This window comes from Saimiri boliviensis, chromosome 4 (assembly GCF_048565385.1).
Source record: "Saimiri boliviensis isolate mSaiBol1 chromosome 4, mSaiBol1.pri, whole genome shotgun sequence".
NCBI classification, from domain to species: domain Eukaryota; kingdom Metazoa; phylum Chordata; class Mammalia; order Primates; family Cebidae; genus Saimiri; species Saimiri boliviensis.
In genome coordinates this window covers 61,407,435-61,415,448 of record NC_133452.1, presented here as the reverse complement: position 1 = coordinate 61,415,448, position 8,014 = coordinate 61,407,435, and the positions used below count along the sequence as shown (strand labels likewise).

The following is an 8,014-nucleotide window of genomic DNA, read 5'->3' as shown; positions in this document are numbered from 1 at the left end:
ACTGTAATTCTGAGGGCTCATGTGAAGAAAAAAAAAAAAAAAAAAAGTCTCTTCCCACCTCCCTCTCCTTGCTCCTCCTTTCCAAAAGCTCCAAAAAAGAAAAAAAGACAAAGACAAAAAGCAAGTGACATCCATGGGGCAGAATGGGGTCACTAGAGGAAAAAAAAAAAAAAAAAAAAACCTATGTGAGGGGCTTGGTCTGTTACTTGGACAGTCCCGAGAGCCCCTTCAGCTCTTTGCCCTCCCCCCCCTTAGTCTTTGAAAACATCCAGTGTCCAGGCTGGCCCTCAGGTTTACTAGCCACAGCAGCCTTCTCCTCTGATGGCAGGCCTGACACCCCACTCCCGCCCTCCCACATGAGGACTTGAGATCAGGGTGGGAGTGAGAGAAAGTGGTCTTGGAGAATTCCGCTGGGGTTTGACCTGGTCCCGATGGGACACCGATAAGTCACGGGCTGCGGGTACTCCCACCCCTCTTTCCCCTGGAAGGACCCTCACCCTCTGGCTCCCTCTCCAGCCCCCAGTTCTTTCTGCAGCCTCGGGTGCAGCAGAGGCCTGGGCTGTCTCTAGCCTCCTGGGATTTCCTCCTCTCTTCCAGCACCTGCCGTCCATCCTGGGTTCCTGCAACTCTGTCATCACCTGAGCTTCAAGGAGCACAATTCATCTGGAAAGGAGAGAGGGTTAGAGATGATCTGCTCCATCATCCTCCCAAATTCTGAGGCCCAGAGGAGTGACTGGACCAAGATCACCAAGCCAGGCACTGAGCTACAAGTGGAATTCAGCTCTCTCACCCGCCAGGCCAGGCTGCCCCATCCCACAGATCACACCACCTTCCCACACCTCACTGTCTGACCTCCTGAACCTGCCCAAAGGACCCCGACCCCTGATCTCAAGGATGGCGGCCTTTCAGACCCCGTCATCTTCATCTTCAGGTGATCCCAGCTCCTGAGGCTTTGCGCAGGTGTTCCTCCCCAGCTCCCCCAGCTTCCGTCCTGCCAGCCTCTGCCCATCTCCAGCCTTCTCAGCCCAGCTCAGTTGAACAAATAGTTGTTGACTGTCAGTTATGTACAGCAGGTGTTTTGCCTTTTCTATGAAACTTCCCCAGCTACTCTTCCTCAGAATGCCCCTCCCCACTCAGACTCCTCTACCTCCCTTGCCCATCACTTTGTTTGGAAACCTATGCATTATTCAAGCCCCTGCTCACATAACGTTTCTGTAAAGCTGTGCCAGGATGGAAAAACCCCAAGGGAGGAAAGTGACCCTGATGGAGGAACTGACTGAAGTCCAGTGTGGCTGAAGCAGAATGAGGCAGAGGAGAGGGGCAAAGGTCAGGTCTCAAACAGCCTTTTGGGCCACACGGGGATTTGGGATTTCAACCTGGAAGCAATGGGAAGCATTGAACCCTTGTCTAGACTGAACTTCTGGAGAATAGAAACTACATGCTTTTCATCTTTGTGTCCCTCTACTCCTGCCAGTGTCTGGCACACGATGCTCAAGAACGTTTTGCTGAACCAATGAACCGATAACTCATAAGCACATACGACCCAGCCCTTCCTTAGCTCTTCATGGTGGCTAACCACATTGTAAGGAACAAAGATGACAGGAACCAAGTCAGTGTCTTGGAATTCTCAACAGTACCTGCTTGATACTGGATTCATGCTAGGAATACAGTACCATTGTCCTTTGGTATCCATGAGGGATTGAGTCCAGGACATCGCCTCACATCAAAATTTGAGGATGGACCGGGTGCAGTGGCTCACGACTGTAATTCCAGCACTTTGGGAGGCCGACATGGGCAAATCACTTGAGGTCAGGAGTTCAAGACCAGCCTGGCTGACATGGTGAAACCCCATCTCTGCTAAAAATACAAAAATTAGCCAGGTGTGGTGGTGCGTACCTATAGTCCCAGCTGCTTGGGAGGCTGAGGCAGGAGAATCGCTTGAACAGACTGCAGTGAACCATGATTGTTCCACCGTACTCCAGCCTGGGAGACAGAGTGAGACTTCATCTGAAAAAAAAAAAAAAAATGAGGATGCTCAAGTCCCTAATATAAAACAGTGTCGTATCTGCATATAAACTATGTACGTCTTCCTGTATACTTAAAATCATCTCTAGATTTAATACCTAATAACAATGCCTGCACATCAGTTCCAAGGAATTCAATGTAGTATTCAGCGCCACAGTTTCAAGCCTGTTTACTTTTTTAAAACTTTGTGGAAAATTTTTTCCAAATATTTTTGATCTGCAATCTGCAGAATGTACAGATGCAAAACCTACTAATACAGAGGACTGACTGTCCTCTCCTGTCCACTGACTAACAGTGTGCAAGGGGAAGAATTCAAAATCAGGAGGCCAGGTTCTGAGGACACTTCTTGTCCTTGCCAGTAACTAATGGCCTCACCTTGGGAACACATTGCTTAACTACTCTGAAGCCTTGGTTTCTTCATTAATAAAATGGGGACAATACCGCTTAATTCATGGATTGTGAGAACTAAATAGCACTTGTATGTGAATGACTTGATTTTGAAGGAATACATTAATGAATGAAAATTAGTGCATGTCCTGGAGCCAGGGTAAGACCAATGATGTAGGGCACCACTTTAAAATGACAAAAGGCAGCCCCAGAGCAAGTGGGATCCTTGGAGAACTGCTCCGTCTCTCATTGCAGGCTTCCCCTCTTTTGCAGTTGGCCCAGGACACAGCTGGTCCCACATCTTCCCCCAAGGCGTGCCACCCCGGCTGACACCCTTCACACTTGGCTGCCTACACTCCTGCTCTAAGAACCCTGTTTCAAAGAAGCCCACATTCCCTTGTTGCACGTAGAAGGCTGTACTTGGAGACGTGACAACTAGATTCTGGGAAGCCATGGCAGAAATCACGCAGACTCTGATTCCCGCCGAGAACCAAGCTAAAGAACCACTCATGGCAAGACGGGGCCCACCAGCCTGCTGGCTTCTCACCAAACTCTACTCCACGTTGACTGTGGGCTCTTGTTCTAGAGGCCCCCACATCCTCAGGATGAAATGTGAGTACGAGAGCAGAGACTGCCAGACTGCCGGTGCTGGGTGTGTGTGTGTGTGTGTTTGTGTGTGTGCGCACATATGCGTGTCCACAGCAATTAGCCTCTGATACACATAGTGGGGAAACATAATCCCCAAAGAGGAAATAAGTCTTTTTGTTTAAGTTTCTACGTCCGAATCAAATTCTTCTTTAAAAACTATCTTGGTCAGGCACAGTGGCTCACATATGTAATCCTAGCACTTTGGGAGGCTGAGGTGGGCAAAATTGCCTAAGCTCAAGAGTTCAAGACCAGCCTGGGCAACATGGTGAAACCCTGTCTCTACTAAAATACAAAACATAGCCAGGCATGGTGGTGGGCGCCTGTAGTCCCAGCTACTCGGTGGCTGAGGCAGGAGAATCACTTGAACCCAGGAGGCAGAAGTTGCAGCGAGCTGAGATCGTGCCACTGCACTCCAGCCTGGGCAACAGAGCAAGACTCCAGCCCCCCCACCAAAAAACCAAAAAAACAAAAGTATCTCCACATTTCCATTTTCATTCAAAGACAGAAAGGAGAGAGACACAGGCTTTTTACCCTTGTAGTGCCTTCATCTAAAGAGATTTTTAAGCTCAAGGAGCAGATGTAGAAGCTAATGTTTGTAAAACCTGATGAACTGTCAGCGAGCCACCACCCTGCCAGGGAGAGCTCCAGGAGCACAAGGGGGTAAAGGGGGGGTGCCCGTCTGGGGTGGAGATTGTCTGGCAAGCTTGTCCTCCCTGTGAAGCTGCTTTCCTGTCCCTGGGCTGAGCAGATGCCCAGCCAGAGGCCTGAGGTCTCAAAGGCTATCATGGGAACCAGTGAGTCCTTAGAAACCTGTCACTCCAACCTGATGTGGGTACTGCTAAATCCTTTCCAGAGCCCCACAGAACAAAAGCTAGGGATTCGTGCCCGTGCTCTACCAATCCCTTAGCCACTAGGAATGCATGTTGCTTCAGCCCAGTGGCAGCTAGTGCAATCCTAAGTGATTTCGGTCAAGGGTTCTAGACTTTTTGTTCATATTTTCTCTCACTCAATTGCTCCCAGAGATGGTCTCTTTCTCAGCAAATGGGGTCATTCATTTTCATAGTAGGGTAAACTTTGGTGATTGGGGTGCAGAGAGGTGGAGGGGGAGTTGACAAGTAGCATGGGAGAGTACAAGGTCTGGAGGAATTTCTCAGGGGTCGGGGGAAGACAGTAGCTATAGAAGAAAGGACTGAGAGCCTCAGAGATCTCTGGCTGATCCCTGGAGCAGATCCCAACATGGCCTGCAGACTGAACTGAGTATGACCTGTAAGAGCTGAGACACACTCGTGTTGCCACCGGATGAAAGGTGGAGGAGGCAGAAACCTAAACAAGTGAATTCAATTACATCTGAAAAAGAATAGGCAAAATCAAGATTCATTCCTTGGGCCCGTTCCAGGAAATATTTGTGAAAAGTGGGTTGAAAGAATACCACCATGCAAACCCTAATTTCACTATTATGTAAAAGCCCCAATTCCTTTGCAGTTTCTGATTAGAAAATGCTTTGCTACTGGTGTGTGACCTCTTAATTTAATTTTGGTTTTTGCTCATACAAACCAATGGCCGTGGAAACTTTTCCTGTGGTGCAGCAAAGACAGGGGAAAAGCAGAATATCAGTAATTACATTTTGTGCACTTAATTTATTTAATTAGTAGTTATCAAGCACCCTTAATGGTTCATAGCCATCAACTGGGTTTATGTTAAAGGATATCAGCCTGCTTCAGCTATCCTTCATGTGTGTCTCCAAGATGCAGAAAGAAGGACGTGTCCTTAGGTGAGACATTAGTGGACTGAGGTACCATCCGCCATCCTCATGCCCTAATTATTTCCTGCTGCCTTCTGCCTCTGCTGTGCCCCCAGTTGGAGCCCAATCAGTGATGCCACTGCCCAGTTTGCCCAAATAGCCAGCCAGTGGGAGTAAAGACCCAAATATCTCATAGTTTTAAAATTACTTTTTTACCTATCACCTGCCTGAGCTGGTAAAGAAAATGTTTCTCAGATTTCTTCAATTCCTCTTCTCAAAGACTGCTGTTAACCGTTTGAGGGAACTCACATGTCTATGGGAAATGTTACACATTTGGAATGTTATACATTTGGGAACAGAAACTAAATTAGGCAGAGAGCTCAGATTTAGAAAACAGTACATGGTGCATTTTTTGGTCATGTGTCATTTCCTGGGGGATAGAATTCATGGTGGATAGAATCCATGGCTGCAGCATACAGTTGCACAGGTTTCACACTACACTGTGCTGGAGGGAAACATTCACATACACGATGGATGGACAGAATTGTGTCTTCTGCTCATAGGGGTAGGAGGTGAGGACAGAGGGGTCCCTCCCATCCTTTATTTCAGCAACTAAAGAAAACTGTGATAGAAGTTGAAAGTAGTGTACTTATTTGGGATGAAATAACAGCGGTTTTTAAATTTTTATTTATTTATTTTTGAGATGGAGTCTCACTGTTATTGCCCAGGCTGGAATGCAATGGCAGGATCTTGGCTCACTGCAACCTCCACCTCCTGGGTTCAAGCAATTTTCTTGCCTCAGCCTCCTAAGTAACTGGGATTACAGGTGCCTGCCACCATGTCCAGCTAATTTTTTATATTTTTAGTAGAGGTGGGGTTTCACTATGTTGGCCAGAAGGTCTCAGACTCCTTACCTCAAGTCATCCACCCGCCTCAGCCTCCCAAATTGCTGGGATTACAGGCATGAGCCACCATACCTGGCCTGAAATAACAATTTTTAAGTTCTAGACTGAGGCAACTCGGGTTCAAACTGCCTCTGCCATATTGCTTAACCTCTCCATGTCTTACCTATGAAATAATAGATAACATGAAATAATAAGAGTAACCACTCATAGGTTTATGAGAATTAAATGAGTTGATACATGTGAAGATCTTAGAATAGTATCTGGCACATAGTAATGGCTGAATTAATGTTAGCTGTTGTTATCATTATTCTTTGATATGTTGGAAAAGATGTGCATTTCCCTCCTATTGTGGGAAGAAATCAGGAAACAAGGTTCCCACTGTTCTGTTTAGAAAAGACTATAGGCCCTGCATGGCCAGGCAGGAAGAGGAAAGGCACTCAAGTAGGACAGAACCGGGTTTATTTCTGTTGTAACCACCTATTGTGATCTTGGCCACATCCTCTACAAGCTGCAATTTCTTCAAATGCAGATTGAGGACAGTAATAGTATCTATCTTGCAAAGTTGTTATGAGGATTAAAGACAAAACATGGAAAGTGTCCAACACAGTGCCCGACCCTTCATAGGCTCTCAGAAAGTATTTGTTACTGTCAGATTGAAGTTAAACCAGGATACGGCATCTGGATGAGGCTGTTTAAAAAAAAAAAAAAAAAAAAAAAAAAAAAGCAGAATCGCTGAGGATATTCTAGCCTCAGTGACAAAAGGAAAAAACAAACTTGCCAACTCCCAGCCAAGAGCAGTGATCTGAAAATCTTGACGTGGGATTTGTGTTCAGTCCCTAGCCCTTTTCTGGACTGCTGTACCCTCGTGTATGTCCAGCTTCCTCCACTTCCTTCTAGTCCTGGTCAGAGGTGACATTGGCAGGGACTCAGAAAGCCCATCAGGGAGAGGTGCAGCATCTCCCCAGTGCCTTTTTGATGTATGAGGTGTGTCAACTACCAGACTGTCTGCTCCATGAGGGCAGGGACCATATCTGTTCCTGTTCAACAGCATACTCCTTGGTAAATATTTGTTGAATAAGTTTTAAAAAATAGAATACATGGCCGGGCGCGGTGGCTCACGCCTATAATCCCAGCACTTTGGGAGGCCGAGGAGGGTGGATCACGAGGTCAAGAGATCGAGACCATCCTGGTCAACAAGGTGAAAGCCCGTCTCTACTAAAAATACAAAAATTAGCTGGGCATGGTGGCGCGTGTCTGTAGTCCCAGCTAGTCAGGAGGTTGAGGCAGGAGAATCGCTTGAACCCAGGAGGCGGAGGTTGCGGTGAGCCGAGATCGCGCCATTGCACTCCAGCCTGGGTAACAAGAGCAAAACTCTGTCTCAAAAAAAAAAAAAAAAAAAAAAAAAAGAATACATTATTAATGACTTTATTGTACAGCAGCAGCTCAGTTAAACCTGAACTCAATGAACTGAACCCTCCATATACTGATTTTTTTTTCTACGTCTCACTTTGTGAAAGAAAGTGCTAGCAAGACAAGCTCACATGAGGAATTTAGTATCAAGGAAACTAATCAGTTTTTCAAAGTATGATCTGGGATTTGTACTGATTCGGCCCAATTTCCTAAACCTTGTGCATGGAGATCATGAACATTGTAGACATCATTCAACAAACATTTATAGAGCTATTCTTATATGTCAGTGGTCCCCAATCTTTTTTGGCACCAGGGGCCAGTGTTGTAGAAGACAATTTTTCCACAGACAGGTGTGGAGGGATGGTTTTGGGATGAAACAGTTCCACCTCAGATCATTAGACATTAGATTCTCACGAGCGTGCAACCTAAATCCCTCGCATGTGCAGTTTACAATAGGCTTCGCGCTTTTATGAGAATCTAATGCTGCCGCTGATCTGACAGGAGGCGGAGCTCAGGTGGTAATTCTCCCTCGCCTGCCGCTCACCTCCTGCTGTGCAGCCCAGTTCCTAACAGGCTAGTACTGGTCCCTGGTCTGGGGGTTGGGGACCCCTGGTATATGCCAAAGACTAAAATAACAACATAACTTTCAATTTACTAATTATTTTCACATATAAATTTAAAGTAATTATCCCTGATGAAAAGGGCAAGTATGACCACCTTTATTTTCTCTCCCCATAGTAGAAAAGCAGGGCTCAAACAGGTTGGATGACGTGCCTGAGGCTCCTCTGATGTCACCGCTGGGCTGAGGCATGCTGTGACCCATAAACCCAGTTCTGGTTTAATTTCTTCCTGTGATCTCCTCCATGGGAACTGCTGTTTAAACTCATGATTCACACAT

The 8,014-nt window shown here is 46.4% G+C and overlaps 1 long non-coding RNA gene across 1 annotated transcript in view; it reads right to left on the bottom strand.

Moving 5' to 3' along the window:
• Positions 1-336: 336 nt before the first annotated feature.
• LOC141584136 (uncharacterized) overlaps positions 337-8,014 on the bottom strand; it is a 47,828-nt gene continuing 40,150 nt past the window's right edge. The window contains exons 2-3 of the long non-coding RNA XR_012517079.1: positions 1,897-2,007; positions 337-663 (exon numbers count right to left, since the gene is read on the bottom strand). This is a non-coding gene — a long non-coding RNA (uncharacterized LOC141584136). The remainder of the gene's footprint in view (positions 664-1,896; positions 2,008-8,014) is intronic.